Source organism: Petaurus breviceps, unplaced genomic scaffold, assembly GCF_028583685.1.
Source record: "Petaurus breviceps papuanus isolate PSGF00001 unplaced genomic scaffold, PetGlider_PUasm1.0 90919, whole genome shotgun sequence".
NCBI lineage: Eukaryota > Metazoa > Chordata > Mammalia > Diprotodontia > Petauridae > Petaurus > Petaurus breviceps.
In genome coordinates, this window is record NW_027187378.1 from 14,029,404 (window position 1) to 14,042,614 (window position 13,211).

A 13,211-nucleotide genomic window follows, 5' to 3' on the forward strand; every position below is an offset into this window, starting at 1 on the left:
AAAAAAAATATTTTGGCTGTTCATTTCCTGTTCTTAGTGATTGATTTACTACAGATACCTGGAGAAAAGAGAAGTTGATCTTTTTCACAAGAAGTCTGGCATGAGGATAGTGTGGTATAGCAGAAAGAGCACTGAATTGTGAGTAAGAGAAACTGAGCTTAGATTTTTGGGTGTGTTACTTATTTTCAGTGTGACCTTGAGAAAATCTCCTGACTTTGCCAGGCCTTCTCTAATCCTTTGTTGTTGTTCAGTCATTTCAGTTATGTCCAACTCTTTGTGATCCTATTTTGGTTTTTCTTGGCAAAGATACCAGAATGGTTTGCCATCTCCTTCTCCAGCTAATTTTGCAGATGAAGAAACTGAGGCAAACATGGCTGAGTGACTTGCGTAGGGTCACATAGCTTAATAAGTATCTAAAGCAAGATTTGATCTCTGGAAGAGGAGTCTTCTTGACTTAAGACCTGGGACTCTATCCCTTATTTATCTATAATATGAGGAAATTGTACTAAAAGATTTCCAATGTCTTTAACTCAATCTCATAACCTTAAAAAATTTTAAATCCTTTTGAAAACTTTTGCTAAAATCACATTAAAAAAAGAAATGTGCATTCTTATTAAATTATGGGAACTTTTTTCTTAAAGATGTATAAGCAGGGAATGAGGAAGATGAAAGGAGGAACAAGTACAAGTTATCAACTTTCTTTGCCAGCTTTTAGGATAGAGAAAACAGGTTAGACCACAAGAAAAATCAGCATACTCCTGAATATATGAATTATAATTAGACATGGATGAACCGGTTTGGTCAAAGAGAGACCTAATGCAAATATTTGCCTCACTTTCAAATCAAGGCCTGAATGTTTAGTTTGGATTACCTTCACTCCCTACTGCAGCCTGGCAAAAATACAACACAATACAACTAACATTTGCTAAACTCTTACCTGTGCCAAGTGCTATGGGCATTAGGGAAATGTAAAGCTTTTTCAGGATTTGGCAGGAGCAGTCCCTGCCCTCAAGGAGTGATCAAGGTAGTGCTGCTGGTCCTCTAGCAGGTGTAAAACTTACATTGGCAGCTATACCCCAGCACAGTATAACAGAGCTTTTAGGTTACATAGTACTTCCACCCCCCCCCCCCCAACCCCAACCCTTCAGTACCTGTGTCAATCAATCACTAATCAATCAATAAACATTTATTAAGTGCCTACTATGTGTCAAGTACTGTGCTAAACTCTGAGGATTCAAAAAGATGTAAAAGACAGTCCCTGTGGTCAAGTAGATTACACTCTAATGGGGTAGAAAACATGTCAACAAATATATAAAAAGCAAACTATCTATAGGATAAATACAAAATAATTCCCAGAGAATGGGCAGGTAGGTGTCTCAGTGGATAGAGCACTGGGCTTGGAATCAGGAAGACTCATCTTCCTGAGTTCAAATCTAGCCTCAGACTCTTACTAGGTGTGTGACCCTGTGCAAGTCACTTAACCCTATTAGCCTCAGTTTCTTTCTTTGTATAATAAGTTAGAGAAGGAAATGGCAAACCACTCCAGTATCTTTGTCAAGAAAACCCCAAAACGGGGTGACAAAGAGTCAGATATGACTGAACAATTAGCAGAGAGAAGGCACTAGAATTAAGGGGGATAGAGAAAATGTGACCTAGAACAAATAACTTAACCATCCTTTGGCCCTTCCTCATCTGTTCCATGAGGGGTTTGGACTAGATGACTGCTGAGATATCTTTTAATTCTATATCTTAACTCTGCTCTTCTTATGTGGAGGTTAGGAAGCACGAGTTTTATTATTACTCTCACTTTAGGGATGTAGAAATGGAAGCTATAAGAGGTAAAGCTTTATTTACTATGTTTGATCACACATCTACATAAGGGTCTGAGGTAGGACATTACCTTCACTTCCAAATATACCTCTTCTGGCCTCACCTACCCAGTAAGCCAGGTCTTGTAACAGAAAACAGAAAAAAGAAAAGAAGAAAGTAGTCCAGGAAAACTAATCACACATCATTTGAATCTGAGAGCATATGCAGGTCTCTTGATTCCAAAGAATTGACTGGATCTTTGAGACTGTCACACAGGATGAAGCAGCCACACAAGTCAAACCACCACCACCACTTTAACCAAATTACTCTTCAGATCCTAATGGGAACAGCCCAGGACCCTGAACCCAAGCATGCTGGTAATAGTGACAATAAATGTTGGTATTAAAGAAGAAGCATTGACTCTGTATTGTAAGGACCATAGGATCTTTTCATCTGACTTGCTACTGAAACCTTCCATACACGTCTCCTCCATTACAATGAGAGCTCCTTGAGAGCAGCAACTATCTGACTTTTCCATTTGTACAGCCAGTGCTTTGCATATAACACTTGTCATTCATTTCACCTCTACAGGAAATCCCATGATCCAATAACATTGCTCTGATTAACACCATTTCACAATATTCTTATTAATAGATTGTAACCAATCCCCTCTGTAAAGTTGCAAAACCCTGATATGCTTGCCATTCAGCAGATTTTTTCCATTTATAACATTGTTCCCTCTGCAATGAATTGACTTGTTTCCTGAACCAGTTAATGAGGTTAGTTGGGGTATGCTGGCATGTCAGCAGGTTTCCTGGGTTAGTATACTGCTACATCAGCACTACACTCAATGAAGATAGGAAAATTAATCTTGGATCCAAAAAAATTCTGAAGACACCTTCAGGAAAAACAAAAGAGAAAAGATACTTCCCTTTCTTAATTAGAGAGGTGGGGAGGTTATGGGTGTAGAACATCGCATATACTCTCAGATTCAGTTGATGTGTAATGATTTTTCCTGGACACTTCCCCCCCTCCCTTTTTTTTTTCTTCTTCTGTTTTTTGTTACAAGGCCTGGCTTACTGGGTAGGTGAGACCAGAACAGGTATATTTTGGAAGTGAAGGTAGTATAAAATGTCAATATCTATCTATCTATATTTTTTTTTAGAAAGGAAAGTATACCTCCTACCCAGCTCCTCCCATAACAGGACTGAAAAATAATGTTCATAGCACGCAGGAATTCTACTCCAGTGCCAAGTCAAGGAAAGAGATACTAATATTAGAATTTAAGTTTAGCACTAGGGCGAGATGGAGTATACAAGACACTGTGCTGGGAAAAACAGAAAACCATGTCTATAAATTTTCTTTAGAAGCTCAGATTTGACACTGTCATAGAAAGAGTGCTAGCACAGGATTCACAAGGTCTGGACCCTGCCGGAAGGTAAAAGAATCTGGTGCAATCTCAGGAAGGGGTTTGGACTAGAGGGGCTGGAACCTGAATCTGATTCACAGTGCATTGACTCTGAAAAGGCCAAAATGATGAGTGGGAAAATATTTTTAGTTTCTCACAACCTGATTTCTTTTGTGTATAGTTTACTTTCTTTCAGGCTCTATTTATTGGTATATCTGACAAATATGATTGTTTTTCCTCTTCAGAGGAGAACAAATAGAGGACAGTTCCAATCCTTTCCAGATACTCAAGGTACAACCAATAGTCTTTTGTCCACCCCCTATCTTCTCCACCCAAATGATGCTTCTCACGAAATAAACAAGTGGCAAACATTACAGAAGAAGTATAACCAGAATTACAGGGCTATCAACTCTGGGAAATGAAATTGTAAGAGCAGTTTAGGATATAATATGTAATTTATATTGAATTCCTCTTATGAGAGTACATCTTAAGAAGGCTGCCAGTTCAGAGCTGAGATTTGCCTTTGGAAGTAAAAACATAATTAGCTAAATCCAACTGATCAGATCAAGAGTCATGGGAAATAAATGGCCTGCTATTTTTTTTTTGTTATTATAGGATTTTAATCTAAACTTTTAGTTCCAGGTTTATTACATATTTTAAAACTAATTTAAGAGACATGTTCTCTTTTATACTATTTTCCATGAACTGCAATAAATCTGCATGAAAGTATACGTCAGTCACAGAAGGAGAGTTTACCAGTTTCAAACTCCTCCTTTACCAATCTAGTGAGTACAATTTTATTACTGTCTCTAGAATTCATGGCCAGCAAAGCAACAAGTTTCCTGCAGACCTCACCTACCCCTCTGTATTGTAGCCCTCTAATGCATCATTGTCTATCAGAGTTACCTCTGGCTGTCTCATCTCCTCCTAGACAACAACCTATATGATTTTATGTATAACTTTTGTCTCCCTCAGTGACTACTATAAGGCAAAGCACATGGCAATAACAGTATTTATTTAATTAGGAAAAGATGTACAAGATAATTATTTCAAGTTGGACTTAAAATGAAACTTACAACAAAGAATGGACTCTTCCCTGGGTTTTCTTTAGTTACAGGTACAGCAATAATAGTTATTGTTTATGGAATGTTATGACTGAATGATTCATCATCCAGTGGTCAGGTTGGAGGATGAGCCACTCTTTACTTGACAAAACTGCTCCTTGGAAAGTCTGTTACCCACCCCATCAGAGCCTTCCCAGCATGGTAGAACCTGCCAGTGTCTGCACTCCATTGGCATAGCCTCAGAAAACCCAGGATCATCTCTGTGTCACAATGAAAAATCATGTGGAAGATATTCTAATTCTAGTCGTGGTTCAGTTTGCTCATCTTTGAACTGAGGAGAGAGGAATGGGATAGATTAGGTGAAATCTGTGTTCTCTTTCATTTAAGATTCTATGATTGAATGAACTCTGTCATTCCTTCCTTGTCTTAAAATTCTATAAAGATTAGGTAAGAACTGCTTCTTTGTGGTTGTTGGGTGAGTTACTAGCTTCCTGACATAATCTGATCAGCTAACAGTTTAAAAAAAAAGAAATAGCATGCCCCAAGTTTGAAACAAATTAATATGCATGAAAGATGTGTTTATGTTGTCAGAAGTTTCCCTCCTGGTCTGATTCTTATCTTTATTACAAATTCTGGGAAGTTGGGGCCATGTAGGACCAGACTAGACCTGAGTTGGTCCAATGGTTTAGCTCAGGGGTTCTTAAGCTAGGGTTCATGGTCATGGATAGACTTCAGGGTGTCCGTAAGCTTGAATGGGAAGAAAATTTACATCTTTATTTTTTACTAACCTGTAATTGAAATTTAGTGTTTCCTTCAATCATTTAAAAACGTTATTCTGAGGAAGGGTCCTTGGGCTTCATAGACTTTGAAAGGTGTCTATGATACAAAAAAGGTGAGAAGCCTTGATCTAGCCTGATGTTGTTCAATTCTAACCTGAGAGAACTGGAAAAGTCTGGAAAACAGGTGCCATTTATATGGCCTGTCATCTCTCAGCATTTACCTTAGCTATTTGCCTACTCTATAGAGCCTATTGACTCCTGTGTAGAAGGCTGAAATTACCAAGAACTTAGTATTCAGAAAAATAATCTTCAAAGGGAGATAATCTGATTGACTATTTTTATATAATTCCTAGAGTTATTTAAAAAAGGACTTTATTACTTTGAGGCAGGTGGCACTTTATGGCTGTGTTGTCTACATAATTATATAGCTATCTGAACCCACTGTTAAAAAGGAGTGGGAGGAGGAATGTGGTGTGGACTGATTCAGGCCAGTCCCCTGTTAGTTTAGGTTAAATACTGGAACAAAATGAGACAAGAATAGATCACCAAAGAGTTAACAGAAGGAGATTTACTTAGTGATAGCAGGAAGATATTCAACAAGAACAGGCATTGGGAACCCTTCAGTTCAGCTGAATGAAGTTCTCTTGTCTGAGTTTCCTTTTGTCAAACTTCAGAGCACACCTGGAGTCCCTTTCGACAGTGCCATATTTAGGTGAGTAGGAAGTCATGTTAATAGCCTGAGCTCTGGAGCCAACCAAGCCTTAAGGACTGTAATGGGAAGTTCTGTTAAGGAATAACTGGCTTAACTTGCATGGGGGCAGGGGATAGAATATTGCTCTTACCTTCCCCTCATCAGCAACATCTTTAAAGTGTTTTAGAGGATCTTCCACTACTTCACTGATTATAGAGGTTTTATTAGTCAACCCTTACCTCCAATATCCAAGAAGTCTGATATAGGCAGCCTGATAGAAAAGGGAAAGAAAAGCAGAAATATAACAAAAACAGAACAATGTAATAGTTCCCCAGAGTACTGTATCTGGGAGAGTCCTGAGAAAAAAACAGTTTTTGAATCCAGAGGACCCTATGGTAGGGGATGCCAAATCTTTGCGTTTCATACTGGGTGTCTCGAGGTAAACAAGTGATGCTAAACAGGAGCAGTACTAGGACCTTTGGGCCTACAGAAGAGATGACACTTCCTGCATAGTCATTGTACCACCGCCCTCTTGGTGTTTCTTGCTTCACCGGACAGGTGGTTCTAGCTCTATGTGGGGAAATACAAAATCTTTACCCCATGAGAATCCTCTGAGGAATTCTTTCCCCCCTTTTCTGTGGAGGATGGGAAGATACTTTCACCTCCCTTTGGCGGACAGAAAGAGAACCACTTCCCAACAATGTCATCCCTTGGTCCTCAATGTCCTCTGTGGGCTGGAATTGTACAACAATCACAGACTGTTGTGAAGTAAGCAATGTGGAAGAATCAATCAGTTCTAGATTATAGTTGGTTGGTTGGTTGTTGTCCTTTGCTTTTGAAGAGGACTAAAATGGTATCACTATGTTAGAACGAAATTATACTGTGTCTGATAGTTTGGTAATTATAGTGTGTTATAGTGTGGCTGATCAGACCAATACGAGCTTAGAATGGTCTACCACATGTCAGGCACAAATAGTCCATGTGAACATTTGGAGTGGATTCTCTAAATTTGAACATCTCAGGTTTCTTTTGAGCTACTTCAATCCTGCTTTACTCATAGAGCACACACCTTCTCTGATGTGGGCATGCCATGTTGAGTGGTCCTGTGCCAGTGTCTCACATGTCACAAATCAATTCCAAAGTTCTTAAGAGAGACCTTGAGGGTATCCTTGTATCACTTTTTCTGACCACATGTGAATATTTCCCTGTGTGAGTTCTCCATAAAATAGTGTTTTTGACAAGCATATGTTTTGCATTCAAACAACATGACCAGCCCATCAGAGTTGTGATCTTGTAGCAAAGTTTAATGCTTGGCAGTTTAGTTTGAGAAAGGACCTCGGTGTCTGGTAACTTATCCTGCCAGGTGATCTTCAGAATCTTCCCAAGACAATTCAAATGGAAGCGATTCAATTTCCTGCATGGCACTGGTATGCTGACCAGGTTTCATAGGCATACAATAATGAGAATGAGGTCAGCACAATGCCTCTGTAGACCTTCAGCTTGGTAGACAGTCTATTACCTTTTCTCTCCCACACTTTCCTTCAGAGCCTCCCAAACATGGAACTGCGTCTGACAATGCATGTGTCAACCTCATTATGAATGTGTACATTCCAAGGGAAAGTATACTGCCAAGGTAAGTGAACTTATCCACAGCATTCAAAACTTCTCCATTTGCTCTAAATGATGGTTTCTTGTGTTAATTGTTAGGCCAAAATGAGCACAAGCAGCAGAAATCTGTCCATACTTTGTTGCATCTCAGCTTCAGAGGCTGCATTGAGTGCACAATCATCTGCAAACAGAAAATCATGCACCAACACTCCCTCCACTTCGGTCTTGGCTTGTAGTCTTTTCAAGTTGAAGAATTTACCATCAGTGTGGTAGCTGACCTTGATGCCATGTTCATCCTCATTGAAGGTGTCTGACAACTGGCTGAAAACATCATGCTAAAAGCATGGGAGCAAGCACACAGTCTTGTTTCATTCCATTGGTGACTGGAAACTCTAGAAAGCATTGTCCATTATCCAGAACCAGGACAAACACTGTGTTGTGAAATTGCCAGCAATGACCAAGAGAGGGACCCCTTTGTAATTGTCACAGGACAATCTATTTCCTTTGCCCTTATAGAGATGCACAACTGAGGCGTTCTTGAACTCCTGAGGGATAACCTTCTCTTGTCATATAATCTGGAAAATTTCAGTCAGCTTTTATATGAATGGATTCTTTACCTTCTAAATCTCAGCTGGAATAGAATCAACACCAGGTGCTTTGCCACAGCAGAGATGCCTAATGGCATTCAAAACCTTTTATTCAGTTGAAAATTTGTTTAGAGAGGGATTCATTTCAACCTTAGGTATACACTCAATAACTTCAGCATTGATTGATGATATTCGGCTGAGAATACTATGGAAGTGCTCAGCCCATCTCTCCAGGATCATGTCCTTATCACTAATCAATGTGGCTCCATCAGCACTGAGTAGTTGAGAAGTTCAATGTGTCTTTGGCCCATAAATAGCCTTCAGGGAATGATAAAAGTGCTTTGGATTGTTATTATCAGCATGAAACTGAATTTCATTTGCCTTCTTACAGAGCCAAGAATCCTGTATCACTCTAATCATTGCTTGTACTTTACTTTTAATGGAATTAAATGCTGCCTTCTTAGAGATGGTCTTCGTAATTTTTTTTAACCTCTTCAGGGTTTGTCATGGTAGGAGTATAGGCACTGATGATGGTGTTGTGGTGTTTTCCTGCAAATGGCAATCTCATCGTCATGAGCCTATCATTCACTCCTTTTGGTAGGCATATAAGCTTGTTGACTAGATTAGTTTTGATTTTAAAATCTACTCCAGCTTCACAGTGCTCCTCTTCATTGAGGCCACTCTAGAAAAATGTGTATTCAGCTCCAACTTTAGTAAGCTGGCCTTCTTTTGCCAGTCTTGTTTCACTCAGGGCTGCTATTTGGAAGCAATATCTGCTGAATTCTCTCACAAGAGCATTCATCTTTCAGGTCTACTTGATTTTGTGTTGTCTATAAGTGTCCACATATTCCATATACCAGTGGTGAGTGGAATCATCTTTGCAGAAGTTTTTGTTCTTTTTGTGTGTGTGTGTGTGTGTGTGTTTCAACCAAGGGTGGGATCCCTGCCTGCCAGGGTAATCAGGTCAGAGTTGGGTAAGCAGAAAAACTTTAGGGCACCTTTTCTAGCCCCTTCCTCACACCGGAGGTGAGCAGCATGGTCCTTAAAAGGATGCTCAGACACCCAGGGGGCTGTCAGATCCCACTGCTGTTTCCAGTGAGAAGACAACCCTATGGCCTGGGTTGCCTGTGTGCAGGATTGTGAGTAGAGGTCTCAGTGTATCTATACCTTCAACTTCATCACTTGCCTGTCACCACAGAATTTTAAGATAGGTAAAAGTGGTAAAATAGTATGGGCAATGTCTTTTGACTTGTGCATAAATGAGACAGAGTTGCATGAAGTTGTCAGCCTCACACTCTCTTCCAGAATCATCACAGTTCAAAGGCAGGACAGAATCAAGACAACTGGTGATGGCCCCGGGTTGCAGTGGATGACCTTGGCATCTTTGATATCTAATCAAGCTCTAAGTGCTCCATAGCCCCTTCTTCAGCTGCCTTTCTGGCCATTGGAACAAAATTGTTCTCATCTGTCCATTCCACCAGAAGTCTTCACAGGCTGGGGTAGACACCCCCTAACTCACCAATGGGTTTGAGACTCCTCAGTTACCATCAACCTGGTTTATCCCATCTGCCACAATAGTTTACCTGGGTGTGACTTCTTGGAGCTACAGGTGAGGGTTATGGGGAATAGGTGGACACCAAGGTTGGAAAGTCCTGAAAAGGACTTGGCAGACCTCACACCAGAGGTGCTAGTCTTCCCTGAACAGATCCCATGCCCTTCTAGATTATAGTAAGCAATAGGCAATAGTGGGCCTACATTTTGGCCCCACACTGATCAACATCCACTCTTTTGCCATGGGGTTGGCTAGCCACTGGCATCAACTCCCCTATCTGTTGCTGTAAAAATGTGCATCTCTGTCCTTGGTCCCCTGACCAGTGCTACTGGGGCCCTTGGATGTGCTCAGTGTGTCCAGCCAGGAAGCTTGGGCTGTACTTGCAGCCACTGCTGGGGTCCCCAATCCCACCTTCCCCTTTTTGCAGAGGGTTGCTGTTATTCTCTGTTGACAATGCCTTCTTTTTCTCAGCAGGAATGCTATCAATGATGTGAGAGTGCCATTTTCCCTGGTTGGTTCATCACAGTTTAAGTTAGAAACTGCCACATGGGATGGATCAGACATCTCCAAATGATTCTGGCTGATCATGCCAGGGATCAAGGTCTTCTTCCTTCTGTTCAGTAGTCATCCTCTCCAATGCAGGAAACTGGTCCCATAAACTGTCAACCCCCAATGAGGGACCCAGAAGCTCCTTAACATCTCGAACTCAGAAGGTTGCCACAGGCTAGGAATGTCCAGCTCCGGATTGTACACTTATGATCAGGGAAAGACACAAGGCAAAGCAAAAAGCAATGTGTCCAGAGACTCCCCTAGCTCTTATAGCCATTTCTGCCAGGATAAGGGAGTATGACTGGGGCATGATTCTGGAGAGGCCTCCCAATGGAAGTGCTAGAGAAAGACAGAATTATAGCTAAAAAGCCACATTTTGAGGACAAGAAGGGAAATTTAAACTGATGCAATGTCCCTGTCAGCAAATTAGTTGGGGTTCAGTTGTCATATTTGTCCACATCCCCAATTCCAGTAATGTCTTCAGGCTCCCGTGGAGAATTAAACATGTCCTTTTAAGTGCATCACCAATAACTTGCACCAAAGAATGGAAAGAAAGTTGCTGTGTCACAATTCTAGTTGGCCTTTCAGATGCCTAATTAAAGAACAAAGAAAACTCGAAATAGTTTCTTCATCACTGTTAGAAAATACTAAAATTTCAGGGATCTGCCTTGGTTTGTACACCCTTGGAGTCTTTCTGTGGCTGGCAATGTCCTTATGCAATTATAGGACTGAGGATTTCTTGTTTAGCTGCATAGTCATTTCCAAAAGCCATTCAGAATCAAATAGTTCTTTTACTATGCCATTCACACACAAATATGACTTCCTTAAAGCTAGGAGGGGCCAGCTTTTGGGGTTAATGACTTTTAGTAAAACAAAGACATCTAGTCTCAGCCAGGGAAGAGCACAACCCTTTTGAATTTGTTGTTTTCTAGAAATAGGGAAATCTCTTACAATTGCCTCAAATTCAATCCCACAAAGTTAAAGGTAAGCTGACTTCTGAGGAGTTCCTCTCGTAGAATTTGAAGGAATCTTAAATTAACTAACTTGTAAGATACAGGGATAACAAAGATGATCAGCCTAAAAGGCACTTTACTGAAATTATTTTCAAGTTATAATTTTTAAGGACCCAGAATATTAACACAGGTCTCTCCTTGATGAATGGCCATAGGCAGTTTACTTTCTAATATCCTAGGACTTGGGGGGAGCTTCACTTTAAGCACCCACAATCTCTAGAGGCAGCACCAAAAGCACTAGTAGAAGCATGGCCAATCCAATTATCCTTTCTTTGGACTTCCCATTCACCACTTTGAAGAGCTAATTATATTCCAATCCCGCATGACTATGCAGATTGCTCTAGGCTGAGCTTGATTCAGGCCGGTTCCCTGCTAGTTTAGGTTTGACTTTAGAACAAAATAAATCATTAGTAGATCATTCAGTAGATAACCAAAGAATACTGGCTTAGCCTTGGCAGAAGAATGATATTCAGTAAGAATACTCATTGAGGACCCCTGGAGTTGACATATCTGGGTGAAACTCTCTTATTTGGGAATCTAATTGGTAGAAACAAGCCGATTATCAGGGTGCACCTGGAGCTCCCTGTGACTATTCTGTATTCAAGTGGCCAGAAAGTGATATCCACAGCTAATCTGAGTCTCCTGAACCAATCAAGCCTCATTGGTGGTCTCAATACCTTTTAAGGAAAAGCTAGCCTAACTCGCCTGTGGGCAGGGTTTAGGATATTGTTCCTATCAAAGGAAGGGCACATATATGGTGACAGGGCAGATGGATATGAGACATGATTGAGGACCAATCTGAGAGGGAGGCATGGTTTCTGGAGTTCTGGTTCAAAAAGCATTGTTCCCATTGGGGAGAAGGGATTAGCAGTAAGGCAGACAGCAAGATGTCCAGGGTGGATGGCTGTGAAACATGGTCTGAGGCCAGCCAAAAAGGGGAGGTATAGTTTCTGGAAGTCTAATCTAGAGGGTGTTTTTTCAGGTTGGGCTTAAGGGTTAGAGGGACCAGTTGTAGGAAGGATATTAAGAGGTCTGTATTGAATGGATGTTTTCAGGGCCCAGTGAAAAGAGACAATAACATCATATATTTAGATGTTCAACTAAACTCTCTGAAAAGATTAAGAGAATTTTCATCGTGCAATTTTTACTTTCTCCAGAGAATTTAGTAAGGGAGTCATCTTGCTTTTTTGCAATATTCAGAGTATATTATTAATGAAGATTTGAAGAATATTCTAATTGTCAATATACTTGGCATTAATAGTACACAACTACAAAAGACTTACTGAGTACTTTGCCACTTAAAAAAAATCAATCCTTTTACTGATAGTACTCACAAACACCACAGGAAATTCAGGACTATAGCTTAAGGTTTTTTGTTTTTGTTTTTTGAAATGTAATTTTAATTGTACAAGGAACTCCAGGTGAAGAATTCCCTCTACCAGTTCAGATAAGCACCCCTCTGGAACTTCTAGTCTGAGTATTGCTTGGAGGCCCTGAGAGGTTAATTTGCCCAAGATCACACAGTTTAGATCTTCTTGACCCTGAGACTTGTTCTTTATCTACTATGCTACTTTTCCTCCCTTAGATTTAATTTCATTAGTCAGTGAACAAGCATTTATTAATTACTTCCTAGGTGCTTCAGAAATGCTGCACTTAGTACTAGGGATACAAAGAAAGAAAAAGAAATGGACTCTACGACTCTACTCTCAAGGAGTAGACATTCTAATACATGAGATATGTAAACCTCTAGGCACATACAAGATACATAAGAATATATGAAGGTAATGGGAAAGGGGAAGGTACCAGCAGCTGAAGAGGTGGGGTAGGGAGAAAGGGACAGGGAAAGGCCTCCTGGAGAAGGTGGATTTGAACTGAATCTTAAAACAAACCAGGGAAACAAAGAGGTGGTGAGGGGCAAAACATTATAGACCTGTGGGACATCCTAGTACAAAAGCGTGGAGATGGGATATAGGATGTTGTGTTCATGGAACATGATCAATGTAGCTGGATCATAGAGTATATGGTTTTTTTTTTGCTTTTTGGAGGGCAGTTGGTGTTAAGTGACTTGCCCAAGGTCACATGGCTAATTTTTGTGTTAAGTGTCTGTATCAGCAATGCCATATTCACAATGCCTATAGAGATTACAAATAT

The 13,211-nt window shown here is 40.4% G+C and overlaps 1 long non-coding RNA gene across 1 annotated transcript; it reads left to right on the top strand.

The window, feature by feature from the left end:
* The first annotated feature begins 5,542 nt into the window (after window positions 1-5,542).
* On the top strand, window positions 5,543-8,376 carry LOC138151773 (uncharacterized). The gene is made up of 3 exons (XR_011165912.1): window positions 5,543-5,772; window positions 7,297-7,384; window positions 7,459-8,376. It is a non-coding gene; the product is annotated as an uncharacterized lncRNA (long non-coding RNA).
* The last annotated feature ends 4,835 nt before the right edge of the window (window positions 8,377-13,211 follow it).